The 20,115-nt window shown below is 35.4% G+C and overlaps 1 long non-coding RNA gene across 1 annotated transcript in view; it reads left to right on the top strand.

The window, feature by feature from the left end:
* The first annotated feature begins 3,847 nt into the window (after window positions 1-3,847).
* Window positions 3,848-20,115, top strand: part of LOC144840186 (uncharacterized) — a 32,100-nt gene continuing 15,832 nt past the window's right edge. The window contains exon 1 of the long non-coding RNA XR_013611863.1: window positions 3,848-3,902. This is a non-coding gene — a long non-coding RNA (uncharacterized LOC144840186). The remainder of the gene's footprint in view (window positions 3,903-20,115) is intronic.

Genomic DNA, 20,115 nt, shown 5'->3' on the forward strand with positions numbered 1-20,115 from the left:
TGATCCCAATTAAGAAAGTAAAAGTGTATGGTAATTTTAAACCATGGATCAATAAAAACCTAATGGAGATAATTAAGAAAAAAAGACGAGCTTTTAATAATGGTGACGTTGCCCAAGCTAAAAGTAGCCTATTCAGAAGGATTTGAAACGAGTAATACGTAAGAACAAATTAGAGTACAAAAATAAAGTCGAAAGCAAATTCAAAAGTAATGATATGAAGCAAGTGTGGCGCGGAATGCGTGAAAGGAGCGGATATAACAAGTCTCAAGCAAAGAGCATCAATATCAACAGTGCCAAACAATATGCAAATGAACTTAATGAATTCTTTAATAGATTTGACAAATACGATTTTTGGAGTAACAGATTGGAAACGAAATTCACGATTAGCAACTCATTAAATGACTGTGATTTTATACTTGAAACCAACGAAATAGAAGTTACGAAACAGTTTAAAGCACTAAAATCATTAAAGGCAGCTGGACCGGATAAGATTTTACCTAGGATTTTGAAATTGTGTGCTTGTCATCTTTCACATATTTTTAGTTTTATTTTTAATTTAGTCCTCCCGTGTACTTCCACGTGCGTGGAAGACGTCATGTTTTATCCCAATTCCAAAACGACATCCTATTAGTTGTTATAATGATCTTAGACCAGTTGCACTGACCTCTGTGCCTATGAAGGTGTGTGAAAAAATTGTGTTAAATAGGCTTAAGTTATCAGTTGCGGATTATCTTGACCCACTCCAATTCACGTACTGCACAAACAGGAGCACTGAAGACGCTTTGATATAATTATAAGCTCCACCAAATGTACCGTCATTTAGATGACTGGAAAACGAACCCATGCGCCGGGTTATGTACTTTGATTTTATAAATTATTTGATATGAATGTTCCAAGTGTTTTAATTTCGTTTGTGTTTAATTTTTTAGTCGAACGTAACCAGTATGTTAAGTTTCAGAATAATATTATTTCCGATACTGTGCGTACTAGTACTGGTGCACCACAAGGTACCGTATTAACACTTTTTTTTGTTTACTCTGTACACGTCAGACTTTAGGTCGGTATTATCCCCGAGTCCAATGATAAAATTTGCGGACGACTCGGCTATGGTTGGACTTATTAATAATAACAATTCTTCTCTATTCCTTTCTGAGATTATTCGATTCACCGATTACTGTGGCAATAATTTTCTTGAACTAAACATAAATAAAACGAAAGAAATGCGGATTGATTTTCGAAAACACAATAGGTCTGACAGTATGGACCCGGTATACATTAATGGAAAGGAAGTAGAGATTGTTAACAATTATAAGTACATGGGAGTAGTCAGTGGCGTATCCAGGATTTTGAAGTTGGGGGGCCCGGAATTGCCAATTTGCCGACAAAATTAGTGTCATTACCTGTACATAGGGCCTACACCCCGATATACACCTGATCAATATATGTTCAGGATTGCATAGTCATATGTTGTCTTATAGGGATAACGATGCAAAATTAAAACCAAATTAAACATTATCTGTTAGTATGTTGTATTAATATTACAATAAAAAAAGAATTACGAAAATCTGACTTGTAGTTTTCGAAATATAGGGTCTAAAACATCGCCGAAAAAGATCGTTTTTAGCCACGAAAGAAGTAAAACCATTTGAGGCCGGCCTCAGTCGACAATTCTATTAACTACGCCATTTTTTGTTTAAATAATTACATATGATTACGTTTTTTAGTAATTTATTTTATATATCACCCATTGGAAATATCAATAAAACATGTTATTAAATGCTTATAAAATATAAAAAGTTGTTTACTTAACGGAATTCGGACAAATTCATTGCTCTAACTTTGTGTATAACGAGAGATCATGTGAGTTCATGGTACTGTACACGCGCGAGAGAAAACATTTCGCTGCGGGTGATTCGCATCCACCAATCAAATCAAATCAGCCAGAATCCAAAATCATTCAACCGTGACCAATGCCGATAATCACGGGAAAGCTCAGCTTTGATTGGCTAACGATGACATCATATCACACAATGGTGGTTTTCTAATTGAGCCTCACGGAATATTATGTTACAAAAATTAAATACATGGATATTTTTTATGGTATGTGTGCTTTTTCTTTAAAAAATTTGAATAATAAAGGCCTCATATCGAGAAAAAACCGGGTTTTTGGCACTTATAATAAATATATCTTAGAGAAAAAAGCACGTGGCAAGTGGAACTATATAATCTTAGCGTAGGAAAACATACAAATCCCAGGTCAACTGCAAAAACAAGGTTGAATAGGATAAGGTCACCGGACCGTTCAAAGACTTTTTGAGAGTAAACAATCTAGCGCGTACGGCCGTACGACGTGCAAGATGAGAAGATATTTTAACCTAATTTTTTACGTGTTTGGTTAGATGTAATGAAAATAAAAAATAGTTGATCTGAAGGTAATAATATGATATGTAAATAAACAAACACTCAAAAGAATTATGTTTACAGTACAATTATTGTCAGAATAATAGTTTATTCTTATTTGCTTAACTTTATTTTTTCCCCGGCACCTTTGTTTGCCGACGGACGCGATGATGTGCCGACGGACGCCAAATCAGGGGGGGGGCCCGGGCCCCCCCGGCCCCCCCACTGGATACGCCACTGGGAGTAGTATTTGACTGTAAGGTTAAATGGGGGGATCATGTTTACCATATAGTTAAGAAGTTAAATACTAAGGCTGTACTGCCTGAGGAAACTCGGTTCGTTTGGAGTAAAGCAGGATATTTGTAAAATGTTTTACTCATCAGTGATGTTATCTATTTGGGGTTATTGTATGTTGGGCTGGGCTGGGAATATTAGTAAAGGGGATAAAGACCGAATTGAAAAGGTGCTGGGTAGAGCGGGGAAAGTAAGTGGTTCGTCTGTGCAAACGCTTGACTCTTTCTACAGCGAACGTCTTGCCGATGTGTTCCATGCTATATTGGAAGACACCAACCATCCTCTTCATAACGACATTATCGGCTCCGTTATCGTTAGAAGTGGTAGGATGAGGACGGTGAATGCGCAGACGGACCGTTACAAAGTACTCGTTCTACCCAGCTGGGATAAGGCATTATAACAAAACATTTGTTAGATAGTCCCCCTTATATTTATATTTATTTTTTTAGGCAAGCCAAGGTTTATGAGTACTGTAATTTCCATTAATATTTTGGACAATAAATGAATCTGTATCTGTATCTGTATCTGTAAGTTTCGATTGATTGATTTTGGAACGAAACATCCTATTAATAACAATAATAATATTTTCAATTCATAATGCATGCTTTGATGACTAAATAAAATAATAAAGTGTCATTATATATTTGGTAATATGCTGAAAAAGGTATGAACAATATTAAAATAATAAAGGCAAAAGTTATTACAAATGAAATGATGAACGAGTCTCTGAAATTTAATAACGTTGGCGGCGCAGCTTGTGTCAAAAACACACAGAGAGCCGGCCGGCCGGCCGGCCAGCCATATACTGTATAAAAAGAGGGGTGAATTTGTGTGTTTTTTGTATTGGTTCATGCTTTGATGTATCCTAACTTGCATGTAGGCCCTAGCATTTATTTTGTTTGTTATTATAAAAATATATATATATGTTATCAAATCAATACCATTAATAAAATAAATTACTAAAATAAAAACGGAATCTAAGCATTATTTCATAGACAACAAAATCTAAAAATAATGCATGAACTACAGGAAAACGCTATACAAAATAGACGCGCGTGCGAATTCTTTGACACAAAAATGGCTTCTAATCTTCAAAGTCGTTACTTTTTATATACAGTATATGGCCCTCTATAAATAAAAAATTGTGTAACATGTCCGCTCAAAGATAATGTGTTCTATGCGTAGGCCTATCTAGAAGAGACACAAACGTAAGTTTTAATCATCTAATGAATAATATTGTGATAATAATAAGAAACTATGATTAATCCAGTAGTTGATTGAAGTTATATTATAGTCAATTTTGACTCCGAACGCCGTGTAAATGGTGCGTGGAGTGTAGGCCTAGCCTATCTACGGCCAAGATTGAAAGCATGTTCATGCTCGTTGTACAATGTTCGTAATCATTCTCCCGCGGTTGTCATGGGATGAAATCCAGTGATGCGGACGGTGGTCGTTCCGCTTGATTTACACGGAAGTGTTTGTTATTGTTATGTTTGGAGCTCCGTAAGAGTTATTTAAACGTAAATGCTTGTTATAATAACAAACATGTTATTATCTTTTGTTTCTAGTTGAAACCATCATCATCATCATTAGGCCAAAAAAAAATTATTGTGTTGGCCACGTTTTGGGTAAATCCCAAAAATGGGTAGGTCGGACATTTTTTTTTTTTTTTTTTCAGACCAAAAATGTGTTGCCGGCAAAATAATAAACAATTTACACAAATGATACAAAAAGACTTTAAAAAAAACTCTAGCTAGCTATAAATATAGGTATATCTGCTAAGCTAGAGGCTCTAGCTACCATATAGGCCTACCTATAGTATAATAGCCAACAACAATCAAGATCGATCGAAATAAACTATTTCCGTGTTATATGCTACATTACGCGAGTTAACATATTTATTATTCCAGATGAAAAATATTAAGTTTTTTATTGTTTTATCCATACGTAATTACACTGGCATTTAAGATATAACATTAAAATGTAGGCCGTTATGAGCCATATTTCGCCGATTTCTTATCACGGGGAAATTCCCCACCAGCCAGAAATATCAAACGATCAAGGAATAGGCCTAGTAGCATGCCAGAATGGGTGGATTATCACTATATAAATAACAAGTTTGAACAAAATAGCTTACAACAATCTTAAGTAATTTTTTATTAAACGTATAGGCCTACTTGCTTGGCGAATCATCCATGCATTTGAAATTATGTAACAAGTTCGTAATCGGATCGTAGTACTGTACAGTAAAACCAAAAAACACCGCCTCAACAACCTCGTGCGATGTACGATCTGTTGTTCTTTCCAGCAGATCAAAATTGGTAGAGTCCATTAATTATGAGGGTTTTTCAAAATGTGATAACTATTAAAAACATGTCTCAACCACTGTTTATTCAAACGTTTATTTAGTTAAAACTTGGATACCCCTAAAATTGATAATTGCATATTCCGGTTATCACATGATTGCTTCACGGTTGGTTGCACGCTTCTTTTTTACACGTCCGGCGGAGGTGAAATATATTCGCCAATTTGGCGAATAAGACAATATTTTTTCACCATTTGGTTTCACAATTGCTGTTTGGCTCACAAAAAAAAAAGCCGACCTTCATTTTCGTCAGTTTAGGGTCAATCGGACGTGGCCAACACAATAAATTTTTTTTTGGCCTTACAGTCAGTCTTTATTCAATAGCTGATCATCATCAGCGTCATTATCGTGATCTTCATCACATCGGCAAGTTGCCATGGCCATCGCCATTGAGAATTGAATAAAGTGTTTGATGCGTTACAAGTAGTCTAAGATTGTTTATTTGATCGTTCTAAAGTGAAAACCTACACCCAACAGTAGAGGTTGTTACAGTTTCAAGTTTATATTCTAAAGTACGATGGCGTTATCAGATGAACGAGAACGCAAGTCCACTATCAAGGGACAAGAATATGCAACCGAAATGAAGTATAAAGCTCTTGGTACAGCCTGGACAGAAGGGTTCGGAGGAGCTGAGAAACTATATGAATGAGAATACACCAGTGACGGAAGCAAGATTACGATAGACAAAGTGGATGACTTCTTATGAAGCATTCATCCTGGCTAATGACCAATATTGCAACACACTTAACGAAGATGCCCTGCAAGATCATGACAATGATTGGTTTTCGGTATACCTTGGTAGCAAGTGTTCCATCTTGTTTAATCGTGATAATCATGTCCAAGAATGGTATTTGTTTCTCCGACATTATCTCTGTGGTAAACTTGATGTTTCCCGACGGGTCAATGCTATCTAGATGGCGATTGAGGGGGAGCGGTGCATCTTTATGGACAATGGCAAAAACATCATCAACATACCTTCTCCAAAAACGCGGTTTGATGGTTCCATCTGCGCTTTTAATGGCTTCCTCTTCTAACCATTCTAAATATATATTCGCTATCAGAGGGCTTACCGGAGATCCCATTGCAATACCTTCGTGCTGTTCATATATCTGTTGTTGAAATGTGAAATATGTCGCTTCAATCAACTGGTAGATGAGGTCCATGATGTCTTCAACTGTTAATTTCGTTCTCTTATGTAGTGTTGTATCTTTCTCCAAGTACGATCTTACAACATCCAATGCTCGACCTGTGGGTGTTTTTGTAAACAAGGAAATGACATCAAATGACACCATCACCCCATTTTCCAAAAGGTTCAGCTGTTTTAGATCCTCCGCCAGTTCTTTCGAATTGGTCACATGATATTTGCGTAGACCAACCAAGGGGCTTAACACATCCTTTGCGATAAACTTAGACACGCGATAGAAAACAGAGTTGATGTTGTCAACGATAGGTCTGAGTGGCCAATCAGGTTTATGGATTTTAGGCAGACAGTCAATTCTAAGCACTACCTCTGTGGTGGGGTACAAACTACATTTTTGTGGCCATGTGATCTTTTATTCTTTAAGAAATCTACCCAGTGTCTTTATTAGTTTATCCTTGTATTTCTTGGTCGGATTGGTAGCCAACTTCCCATAGACCTTTTTATAACTCAGCATTAGATTGACTTTATTTACATAATCTTCCGTGTTTATTTCATTTCATTTTCATTTCTTTATTCAACAACAAGCGGTCCAGGGGTTGCGACAGCAACAGAGCGCCATAACACATTTGTGTCCGCAACCCCTGTAACATACAACTTAATACAAGTTAAAAATGAATATAAAATATACAGATTATATAAAAAATTTAATTAATTAGTATTTCTGTGTAAGACAATTTAAAATACACCTATACAATTAAAATAAAGTTAGCGTTTATCAAGCAGATATTTTTTCAATTTATAACCACCGTTGTGCGGCCTTTGTCAGCTGGCAATATCATAACCTCTTTATCTTTCTTTAATCTTTCTAAAGCATTTCTTTCTGTTCTACTTAAATTGGGGAGTTGGGCTTTAGATGATTTAAGAATGCTAGTTACCTTCCCTCTGATAGTATCCTTCTCATCCAATGGTATGCTATCCAATTTACATATCATTTATGTTGAAACAATTATTTCTTCAATGGACCTGCCCGCGTAGTTCAAACCCTTACTGAGCACATTTTGTTTGTCCGACGATAGTGGCCTAGACGATAAATTTACCACCCACTTTTCTTTCAACAATTTTCCGCTTAAATCGATTTCCGTTTGTAAACTTTTGTTTATTTTCTTTGCTTTGTCTTCCCACCATTTTAGCTTCTTCCTCTGTCTGGATTTAACATGTGCAAATTCTGATTCTCTAAGTCTAACATTGTTTAAAGATGTATTGTCCCTTGAAACACAAAAAAATGAAGGTCAAAATATTCTAAATTTAAATTGGCCATATCAAAGTAATATTAAAGTTATTCACTTTAAGTCGAAAATTCGAGCCAAAAGCAACATGTTTACGTAATTAACAGGTAAATTAGTTTGATTACATTTCGTCTGGAAAATCGTCGCGAGCGAAGGTAAACAAAGATTTCAAACCACGAGTACGCATTATGCATGATGCTAATTGGGATTGTTTACAACTCGTCACGGTTGAGAAGGTATTTTCACACAGATCGTGAGGAAGTTTTATGATTATGCATACAGAGTAGCCAAACAAGCGCGTTTCATTATGGGGTATGTTTTGATCGAAAACTTTGACTGGAAGTCAGAGTTATTTTTTAAACAAAAAAACGTCTGTATTTCAGTTAAATGATTTTTTTTTCGAAAACTTTTTGGTGATAGTTAATAACTATTATGATACTTCAAAATGACCCACCTTTTTTTGAAATCTGTTATTTTTTATTTTTTTGGAATTAGTCAAAGGGACAATACATCGTTAAATGTTTCCGGGTGTTGCCGCGAACGTCATGGCTACCTGAACCTGTATTGACGCCACTAGGCTTCAGCCTATTATTACGCACGTCGTTTATAAACCTCTCGTCTAAGCTTCACTCAATTTCTTTCTTCTGCCTTTGTAATATTTTTATTGATTCTGTCGATTTTCGAATACTTTCTGTTACTAATCTTTTTTCTGCATCTTTTATTATCTTCTCTGCGTTGCTGGATTTTATAGGGCATTTTAATTGTAGGCCCTTCGGCGTGATGTTGAGCTGCTAACAATGTAAAGCAAACACTCGGTGGCTTCGTGTTCGGGCTGCCTTTAACATGATCTTTACTTGAGTGCGCACTAATTTTACCGTATCTGGACCGTATTTCGATCTGATAATATTGAATAAATTCATCTGGTTCCAAATAGTTTTTTTTTGTTTGTGGATTTTACTTTTATGATGAACCAAAGAAACGATAAGGAAAAATTACCTTTGTGACGGCTGGTGGCGCTGTTCAGCGTCACTTACACAAAACCAGACCATTCCAACCCAGGCTTTAGTCTGAAGCAGTTGACAGATTGGCAACAAAACGTCACATATTGCTGACCTTGGCATAGCTGCTTGATGGTGTGGATCTGTTTCTTATCTGTCTTATGTTGTATTTTGTTCATTGTTGCCCATAGTGCCTCATGCCACCAAACTGAAGGTTCTTTTATCTACTACAAAAGACTTACAATCACAGCAAGTGTGATAGGTCACTATGGTTTTTAGATCTAATTTAAGGTCAAAAACTACATATAATGTAAAAATAAATACTGTATGGTCCTATTAAGATAACTTAAACAAACAAATGGAAGACCAGGCCTCGAATTTGGGGATTTTAGGGGCAAGGCCATTTGGCCTCCGGTTTTCGTTGATTTGAGGGGCACCAAGGCCAAATGGGAGGGCACCAAGGCCATTTGTTTTAAGGCCAAAATTAAAAAATATTTTAATAACTAGGCCAAAATTAAAAAATAGCTTGTTTCCGGTTGAGCGCCCAGGTGGAATTTTTTTCAAAAAAAAAAAAAATTCTACCCGCAAACATTTTTGGGGGAATTTCCCCTATTCATCAGATTGCGTAGTAGTACAGTAGTAGGAGAGGACTGTCTACATCTTTTTGTATTTCATATAAATATTACGTGTATTTACGATCTATATAAATAATAATTATTAAGGTACGATGTTTAGCGTTTACAGTTTACCTTCCTGTGTTGAATGTTTCGTTTAGTTTCAAACAATGCGATCAAAAAAGGCATGTGAAGCCAGGCCCAACAGGTAAAGACCCTAACAACAGCAAGCACTTAGCAGCACTCTAAGGCGCAGCGGACGGAGAACACATGGTACAAAAACAATTTGTTTGTAGGCCTTAACTACAACTATTCATACACAGAGTGTTAACCACGGTAAAAATCAAGCCAATGACATTATGTTGTAGAATATAAATTATTATTTTCCGAGTTTCGATTTCTGAAGCTTTTTTGTTAGTATAATCCATATTTATAAGAATTCAAAACACGGACGGACGCCGACCCTCTCTCTCTGTTTAGCCTTCTGCATGTGTATTGTGGACTATATACCATTTCCTTGAGTTCGGTAAAAACGTGTTTGTTAATTTAGTGTACGACGTTGTTAAACAAGATTTTTCGATGATCTGTCGGCTGGATTATTGAGGTGGGTGCGATAAAATATAAATATAATATACTTCCAACGATCTTCGGGTTGAGGTACCGGTTTAACTTTAGTACTAAAAGTGGACACCCCTAATTTTACACGTATAATGGACTACACCATGCAGGAACGCACATGGTATTTTCTTATCAGAGGGTGCGTGTACGTCAAAAGGAATTGTTTTTCCAACGATCCGATCCTTCGTACGTACTCTCTCACACGACGTCGTGTGAAATTTCTTATCAGAGGGTGCGTGTGCGTCAAATGGAATTCCCAATGTATTGAATTTCGTGTGTTTGATCGGATCGGCGCTGGGAGAGGATCGGATAGGCTAGGCTAGGAGTGCGTGTAATTTTTATTCAACGAAGGCGGCTAGCTCGATTATTGAAGCGGGGGTGGTGCGACTTTAATACTTTCAGTGACCTCCGATCGAGGAACGTTTTTAGCTTTATTATTATAATAATACACCCCTGTATTTTAATGTACTATCTATACCATGATTTACCACGCACGGCGGCCAGGACGATATTGTTTTAGTTACACAAATATGTTCGATGTTTTGTCTAAATGCGTTTAGGGAAATCCCCTTGCAACGAAGACAGGCGATAGTTTTGCGTCTCGTCCGATATTCTTGACATTATTTTCTATCTACTTCAGTGGTTTTTATTGTGGTAAAACTCGGGGAGGGCACTCACGGGCAACGCACAAAAAGGGCAGGCCAGTAGTGGCCGTGGGTGCTATTCATTTTCGAGGGCATTGAGGCCAACTGGGAGGGCACCGATGGCGGTGGCCGCCGATGGCGGTGGCCGCGGTAAAATTCGAGGCCTGGAAGACTCCTACCATTTCAGCGAAAATACCGGGTTTCCCCCAATTTGTATCAACAGAGTCTGGCAAAAACAGAAAGACAATTAATGCAGCAACTATACAACGTCAGGCTAGGCCTGTAGCTAACGTATGGTGTTCGTACGTTACCGATGTTTATTATCTAGGCCTGCAAAACTAAGCCTAGCTAGGCTAGGCCTAAAGACCATCCACGAGAGGACATTCACTGCGAGCTACTTAGGTAGTACATTGTTTCATTTAAGACAAGGAATGACCTGGTTTAATGTTTTTAAAGTAATATATCATTATTTTTTTAAAACGTCACAAATTTTAGGGAATGGGTCTTTAACTTAGTTGGAACATGGAGATCATGGTTGGAAGTATGCCTCTGAAATCAAAGCAGGAGCTGTTTTTTTTAAATCAATTCAATTATGAGTCATAATCTGTTGGTATACCTAAATAGTTTATACATATAAGGTCTGATTATAAGGTTTTACTGTAGTGTAATGCAGGTTTTTTTTCTTCTAATAAATCAGGTATAAGAACTACCGTATTTTCCGGAGTATAGGTCGACCCTAAGTATAAGTCAACACCCAACTTTGACCTAGAATATCGTTGATTTTGGTATGACCTGAATATAAGTCGACCCCCAAAATCGGCTAATAACGCAACTTACTTTGAAGTTCAAAGAGGGCTAGAAATGTATGAAATGTGGTTGTTTGTTTATATTATTAAAGTGTAATCAATAATATTTATAAGACAATCTATTATTATTATTATTTATGTAAACCACAACGTCTTCGTCGCCGTCTTCGCCAGCCTATAATAAAAGACAGCGATGTAGCGTTACTTGCCATCAGCGTTTTTTCGCGTCACTCGAATAAATTAAAACGAGTTTTCCGTTAGGAGGCTTATTAATTGTACAGGCGAGTAGTTGTAAATCGCGTTATCTGTAAATGTACACGCGCCCGACTAAGGAGAATTTATTTTATGAATAGACATGCGCAGTAATTGTAATTACGAACAAACAAACAAACTGCGCATGTGTATAGATGAAAATATCGCGCAATAACAAACATGCTGCATGGACATTCCGACACCGTAGTTCGTTTGTGGTTTGTGTTACGATGTTTTCGCGAGTGAATAAGAAGCATAAAACACGAAACGAAAACTATTTATTCTTAGTTATCTTAAAAGCGTAATATTAACATTAAAATGAGTCTTTGTGATATTAATATTTTATTGACCAGTACTTGTTGGAGTTATATTATTTTGTACAATGTACAATTGAAAACTTCTGTGAGTGATTGATGATAGGCCACTGACCTTGCTAGGCCTTGACAGCTGACGGCTTTTGAACATATTTTGTTCGGCCTGATTTTTTTCAAAAAGCGCATGGTTGGAGTATAAGTCGACCCCCCCAATTTTGCAATTAAAATTTTCCCACAAAGTCTTGACCTATACTCCGGAAAATACGGTATACATCTTTCTCAAACTTTTCCCTTTAAGAAAAATGGCGGCCATTTTGAAGTATGTTTGTCATTTTTAATTTCCAGTGATACAGTAGTTTCTTGCAAAAAAATATGTTTTAATGTTGAACAAAAATTTGCCAAACTCAGATGCTTTAATACTGATAGTGATATTTGGGTAAAATTGAAAGAAAACGGCAATTTTAGTTACATGGAAATTTCTTCATCTTCATGTTGTTCAGATGGGTCTTAGGAAGTATCTACAGCAAAAATAAATTCTGTTCTAATTTTGTCTAGGTCAAACCACTATTATATCTCTGTAGCAAAATACCGATTTGAACAAATAGTAACCAGTACAGCCTAGAATCCTGGATCTGAATTAGCTTAATCTGAACTTGAGTGCCACAAGGAAATGTTCACATGTGTTAATTTTCTGTTTACAGTTTTCTGTAATATATAATTTATAGATAACTTATAATATTTAACTATTATTTTTATGATGATGAATATTTCTTTTAATTTTTCCCAAGCTGATGATCCAACTTTCTAGAAAAAACAAAATTTATCATACTTAATCAAAATACCATAATTATATCTCTATCTATATAAGAATCATAAATATGATACTGTTTATGGATTGGCTAACAATAGACTAAATATGAAGTGAAAGTGTTTTTATCAAGTAAACCTATATCAATTCCATTTTCAATCACGTATATCGAGCTGTTGCAGACAACAGCAAGATATATAGATATGATAGTATTTATTGTAATTTTTACAAGTTACAAAAAAATTGGTTAGGGTTAGATACATTTGATACAGTACATACAATATAGAAATATATAAAGAAAACATTTAGTGTTTTGATTCAGAGTGATCAGTCTACCAGTTTGGCTAAGCTTAAAGAATTTATTTAGAGTGTGATCGGGATCTTGACAAATTTTATTTACAGTTTTTAGCATGAACCTTTCATGAGATGAAGGAAGAGGTTCAAGGCTAATGCCAAGATGATTTTACTGGCCCACTTTACAGTTTTAGCTTGTTTGTTTTTTTCCCTCTGAATTAGATTCGAGAACCAGACAATTGAGCCGAATAAAAGAACATTAATAACGCTATAAAAAAAAAGTTAAGAATTTCACATGTGATATTGAAGGTTTTTTAAGTGTTCGGAGGTAAAACATTCTCTGGCTTGCTCTTTTTGTAGTAGATAAAGTGTTGGCTTTCCAGTTTAGGTTTTTATTAAGCACAACACCAAGATACTTAAATTCCATTTCAATATTTTGTTCATAGTGTGGCAATTGAAATAGAAATAAAATCATTTATTGACTATCTATAGTTTAATTCATTATTATCCTTAATAGATCCAGTTATGACACTGTCATCGGCATACTTAATTAAACAGGAGTCATCAAATTTAATTTTACAGGAGAAAGGACACATCCTTGTGGTGTTTCTGTATTACATACTAAAACATCAGATGCTATATTTCTAATAACAACCTTTTGAGGGTGATCTGATAAAAAATTACTGATCCAAAGGATGATTGAGGGTCCTCAGCTTATGTGATGTGTTTGTAAACGCCGAACTAAAATCGAAAAACATAGTTTGAACATACCTATTTTCTTTACTGGTTTTATCCAAATTTGACTGTACAAAATGAGTGCAGGTACTGTAAGTAATGTGTCAGGGATGTTCATTTTGGGTTTATAAGCAAACTGGAACCTATTTAAAAGCGGGCTACAGACCATAAGCAGAATACACTTAACTAATGACTCAAGGCACTTCATCAGAATTGATGTAAGTGTAATAGGTCTGAAGTCGTGTAACAGGGGTGTTCTTTTTAGGCAAAGGTGTTATATTAGACATTTTCCACAATCGTGAAATGGTATGAGTATCCAGTGACCAGCTAAATAACTTGCTGAAAATATAACATAGTTCATAGTGGCCAGACATGTTAGAATATGAACAAGCAAATTCTTCCATCCAATATTATAACTCTCAAAGTTACTTTTTAACTTGTCCGAATAATGTATTGTGAAGACATCAAATCCTGGAAATGGTAACCTGAACGAATAACATTGTTAGCAACAGTCAAGAAAAAAATTTAATTCAGCTGACAATAAAAAAAAACTTGTTACTAGTTACTCAAAATGAATGTCACTAATATAATAACAGGAAGCTTGTTACAACTGCTAATATAGCAAATGCCAGCTAATGTCGTAACAACTGTTAATGTAGAAAATCCACCGCATATGTAGTAAAACCTCCAGGTAATGTAGAAACAGCTTATTCTGCTGCCGATAATAACTACGTTAGCTGTCAACCGTGCTATATTAGCTGGTGTTGATTTTTTATTTACTACATAAGCGGTGAACTGTTCTACATTAACGGTGTTACATTAGCTGGTGTTTTCTACATTAGCAGTAGTAATACACCATACACCAGGCGGAGAAATCTCAATTTTTGCAAAAAAGAAGCCCAGTGGCCTTTTTGAGGTTTTACGGTATTCTACATACTGTATAACAAATTTGATAAACCTTGTTGTTGTAATTGACAAATATGGAACTATTGAAGTATCGTATATGTTTGATAAAATCAAATCTACCTATTGTGGTGCATCTGGGACAGCTAGAGGGAGTAACCGAGGTGGAGTATGTATTATCATAGGCTTATTGTGCATGGCTATCTCAGAATATAAGAATAATTATAGCAGTCAGTTTTACTATTAGGTGGCCGCTGACAGTAGCTAAATTTAGCTGCCCCAATGGCCTAATTGTGTTCTTTTTATTTTTGTTTGTTTTTTTCCAGATGTCAGTTTACAGTATATGCCATTTAAAAAGCATTAAATTAAATTTCGTATGAAATACAATGTAAATTGTATATGAATCCAAATGATGTAGTAGAATTAATGTATCCCTAATGTATACAAATGCTATCCTTTTTCTGGTTAATGATAGGAACGCTTCCATGATGATCTATTGAAACACATTATAGGGTAAATAAGCGGAAATGACCAACCAACCAAAGACACAAATGACTATAATGATTATGTCTACTAAAATATCAAAGATAATTTCATCTTTTTTTTAAACCATTATTATATATAACATCTTACATTGTGTCACCACACAATCATTAATATCTTCAATACAATTTATATTACATCAATGTTATTTTAATGATAGTGATTATTTTATGCATAACCACCAATTTCCATTTGACCGACTCAAACTAGTAAGCTAATAATAATAATAATTAACATCATAAACCATTGTAACCTGTTTACTATATATTAGTATAATTATCTGTATTCTATCATTGTATGCAGAAAGTTACAGCATAAAACCAATTCTTAACTTGATACTACAACTATCCTCGATCACAAGACAACAACTTTGGCTGCCATATTCATACTCGCATACTTTCTTGGCAAGCATTTTACAGGTTTGATTATTACAAGTAAGGGTATAAATGGCACATTTTATAAAGTACTGTCGTGGGACGCACTCAAGGAATGAACCTCATACTCTATAACGTTGTAGAACGTTTATTGCATAACTGAACTTTGAACAATTGAACATGAATTAAATAAAAAGACTAAAAACACACATACTCCTGAAAATATACGTATAAGAATAAATCAATATCATTGTACCGCTAAGTCTAAATTACAATGCAGTTAATTATGAAATATCATCTGTTAAGTTAAACTCTTAATAAGGTACTATATACAGTACATAAAAACATGGCAAACAAAGGCCATAGAAAACATAATTATCATTATTCTAGCTCAATACAATGTTAAGTCCTAGGCCTAGATCGGGTACAGAACCAAATTCGTACAGACATGCCGACGTTACATTGTACTGTACAATTAATTAACGTACATCGTTCATCATTAATATGTCAATTGACATCAATAATATCAATTTCAGTAAATAATCAAAATCACTATATATTTTTTTATATTTTTAAGACACAATAGCTTGTAATTGACATACCCTATTTATATTTATCCCAACTATTTGAGAGGGTTGTTAAACAACATTTAAAGCTTTAACTTGTCAGCTTTAGGGAGTTTTTATTTATGAAGATGCAAAAACTGAGATTTGGCCAATTTTATAGATAATTTTAATATTTTTTTGTTGGTTTTTGAGCAGTTATATCTTTATAATCAACTCTCACTATCAGGGATGTCACCACACTGGTCGGCCCGGTCCAGCACTCAAAATTTCCGACCAGGATTTACAGGCTGCCGACCACCACGATTATTTATTAATCATTACGATATTTATATTAGGCCTAAGACCTAACTAAAATTCGTACTAAAACATTTTAGCTAGCACATCGTTAATAACAGACAAGCTAGCCTCATGTAGATAAGACAAAAGACTACAGCAAATGTTTCCGTGGTTACGTATGTTACTTTATTTGTAACACAATACCAGGCCTACCCTGCCCTGGTATTCATTGTTACAGCTTGTGAGTCATGGCGAACAACGTGCGACACAGCACAGTGTACAAGTTTAAAGTTCACATAGCGACCATTCAAGTGTTTTATTTTGCACAGATTAAAAATACAAACAAGTACGCAGTAATTAAAAATATACAACTACATAGACCCAAACAAAATAATTTTTAATTGCTGAATGTTTTGTCACCCTGCTTTAATTATATTATGTTACTAGTTTTACATTTTTTTACTCTACGAACTATTAAAAAAAATAAAATAACATGCGCATGGTTCAATGAGACCGGGCAAGTTCGTTCGTTTATGATCGCCGAGCATGGTACAATAATTACATAATAATCAATGAACTTCTAGCTAATTGTGATTCGCTTGCGCGCACGGTAAGTATTGACGTATATTAAAGTGTCAAGCGCTCGCCGACTTTCCGCCGATTGTGTATTGTTATATAAAACAAAAGCAAGGGCGTTTTTATCGCACATATCCCACTCGCCGGTATTAAAAAGAAAACGGCATGTTCCAAGTGCAATTGTCAGAATTCTATACTTCGCACCTCGCATAGGCCTATATAAAGTTCTCGAAAACATTGATGAACACCATTTCTTATCCAGTTTTCAACAAGTTATTATTGTCCAGAATTACTCTAATTATCGTCATCGTTCCAGAATAGTCTCGCTTCCAATCATGTCTCTAGCACGGTTTGGTTTTACCCCTAGTTATCCTAAACAGAAAAATGAGGAGAACCACCACCCGGTACCTCAACTTACAAAGAAGGCAAAAACGGGAAAGCAGTCCACAAATGGCCGTAAATCTTGGCTGTTTTTTAAGCCTAGTGAGATTGGGATGTACTGTCGCCTCTGTCAGAAACACAATATGCGACTATATGACAGAGATACTTGGAATGTAACACCTTGCAAACGGCTCAGACTCAACAGGATCAAGGAGCATGAGCATGAATCTTGAACTTGTTGTAGAAACTACGCACAACATTGCTGAAGTTATCCAACCAGAAGTGAACAACTCAGCAATTACATCTGCGTTCAAATGCCTCTAATTCCCTTGCCAAACGGCGTATCCCGCATACCACGAACTTTGAGCCGCTGTTGGACTTACTCACACAACTGGGATTGAACATTAAAGAGGATTTAAATGTTGCGAAGAACGTTACATACTGTAGTAACAAATCAATTCAGGAAATGTTATCGTTTATTTCTAACCAGCTGGAGGAAGCAACTTGCCGTCAAGAACTCGCCTTATTTTGCTATTATGCTTGATGAAACAACTGATGTCAGCGTATCTGAACAATTAACATTGAACTGCCGATACATTGATGGCAATGGGAATTTATGTGTAAAGTTTCTAAAAATGATGAACCATTGAGAGCAGCAATCGACGGGGACGGTACAGTTGCCCTAAACGGCGAAACAATTACAAACCACGTTACTGGATATTTTAATGACAAAGGACTTAGTTTTGAACATTTATGTGGTATAGGTACTGATGGTGCTGCTGTAATGACCGGAAGGCACAACGGCGTCATAAAGCGATTGCAGGAAATTTGCCATAGGAATTCATTGTTGTGGACACAGATTACAACTGGCAACATCACAGACTGCCAACGCCGTACCATTTGTGAAGAAATTTTCGTTGATTCTTAGACAACTGTACGACTTCTTCAATAACAGAGCAGTCAGAACTGCTGGTTTGCATGCGATACAAACGGCACTCAACGAGAAGGTGTTGAAACCCATCGAAGCATCATCTACGCGATGGCTTAGAATTGAACATTCAGTTTCTCGTTTGAAAGACAGTTTTATAAGTACTATTGTAAGCTTGGAAAGAGAAGGGGAAGAACGCGGTGACGCCAAGGCCATTGGACTTTTTCATTTAGCAAGAACTTACCGTTTCATTGCAACGATGTTGCTTCTTTGCGATATATTGCCACACGTCATTCCAGACTCGGGAATTTCAACATTGTTTGATCCAACCACTTGTTAAAGCAACACTTGCTACGATATCTGACATGAAGACGACAGATGGTCCAACTTTACAGGAACTACCACAACTCTTGGATAATCTTAAGTCTTCCGACATTGACGTTAAAGAAAGAACTGATGATGCTGATTACTTTGATAAACACATCCGTGGAAAATACATTGACACACTCATGGAAATTATTACTCAAAGATTCCCAGTTGATGATGTTACTAAACTTTCACAATTTAGTTTGTTTGATCCAGATTTGCTTCGCACTGCCGACAAAACCTTTGGAAATGATTACATTGCTACACTAAGTGAACATTTTTTGGATAATACCCGCACTGCCGACGTTCAAAATGAATGGAAAACTACCGATGTCATTGTGAACTATCTTTGCACTAACCGCCTGGCCAGGGATGCATTCCCAAATGTGACAAAGTTGGCCCAAATCTATCAGATTTTACCATGTCATACTGCCGATTCAGAACGGACATTCTCAACCGACGCTTATCAAAACTGTTCCACGAAATAGACTCTGTCAGTAGGTATCCCAATGAAAAAATTCAGATTGATTTTTTTACTTTTTCTTTCAGTTAACCATAAAGAACTTAATGTAATTAGCATTTTGCAATTTAAATGATTGAAATCCGATTACCCGTTCTAAAGTTATGGTTATTTAAAGTGGTAAAAAAATATACGATTTTTTTGCTTAAAAATGGTGTTTTTTGCAGTTAAAATTTGAAGCATTTTTAAAAGGTTATAACTTTTACAATAATCAGTTAAAAGTTTTGTTAAACCTATAGATATCACAGAGTTGTACAACTCTTTTTTTTTTGGAGCCTCAACGAAACCTATTTTTTAAATTATTGGTCCGCAAAGTAGGTCGGAAAGCATTTTGCGCCCATTTTTGCTGGATTTCCCTAAAAAATGAAAAAAATGCAATTTTTCAATGATCTCTAACTTTTGAACTACTGTACTAATTCATTTAATTTTTTTTGTAGTTAGAATGTAGTGTATATTTCATTAATAAAAATATTTGAAATGCAGAGATATGTGTAATATGAAAAAATTTTTAATGGTGAAATTTAAAAAAAAATGAAAAGGTATGTTAAAAACTGTGTGTACCGTTTCCTTTTTTTCACACTAATTTTTGGTAAGTATGATTATTATATTATTTTAATATATTTTATATTCCATAATTTCAATCATAAATACTATTATATATAACTTTTGAATACGTAAAACAAGATTTTAGGCCCGTATGATTATGACACCAAATCTAAGCCGGGCTATAAATAAGATATGCTCTTACTGGCCTTTAGGCGCGCAAATACACAATGGGTCAAAATAAACTCATTTAAAATAATCAATGTTAATTAAAACAATTAATTGTTTACCTGAATAGTATATGTGACCTGCTACCACGAAAGGGCTGTAAACTCGCACCGCGATGTATTGAGAAATTGACCTTTTGAACTAGAATAGGCCGTAATACATATAAATTTGTCAAAATGAGTTTTTGTGTAATAAAGAAAATATAATCATTAATTTTACTATTCCTGAAGTTTGGGTTTGAAATTCCATCTGTAAGTTGTCAAAATCAGTCATTTTCTGAAGGGATTCTGTATAAATTGAATAGAAATGTGTAGAAAATGCGACCACAATCGCCGAAAACCA

The sequence above is a fragment of the Antedon bifida genome, chromosome 4 (genome assembly GCF_963402885.1).
Source record: "Antedon bifida chromosome 4, ecAntBifi1.1, whole genome shotgun sequence".
NCBI lineage: Eukaryota > Metazoa > Echinodermata > Crinoidea > Comatulida > Antedonidae > Antedon > Antedon bifida.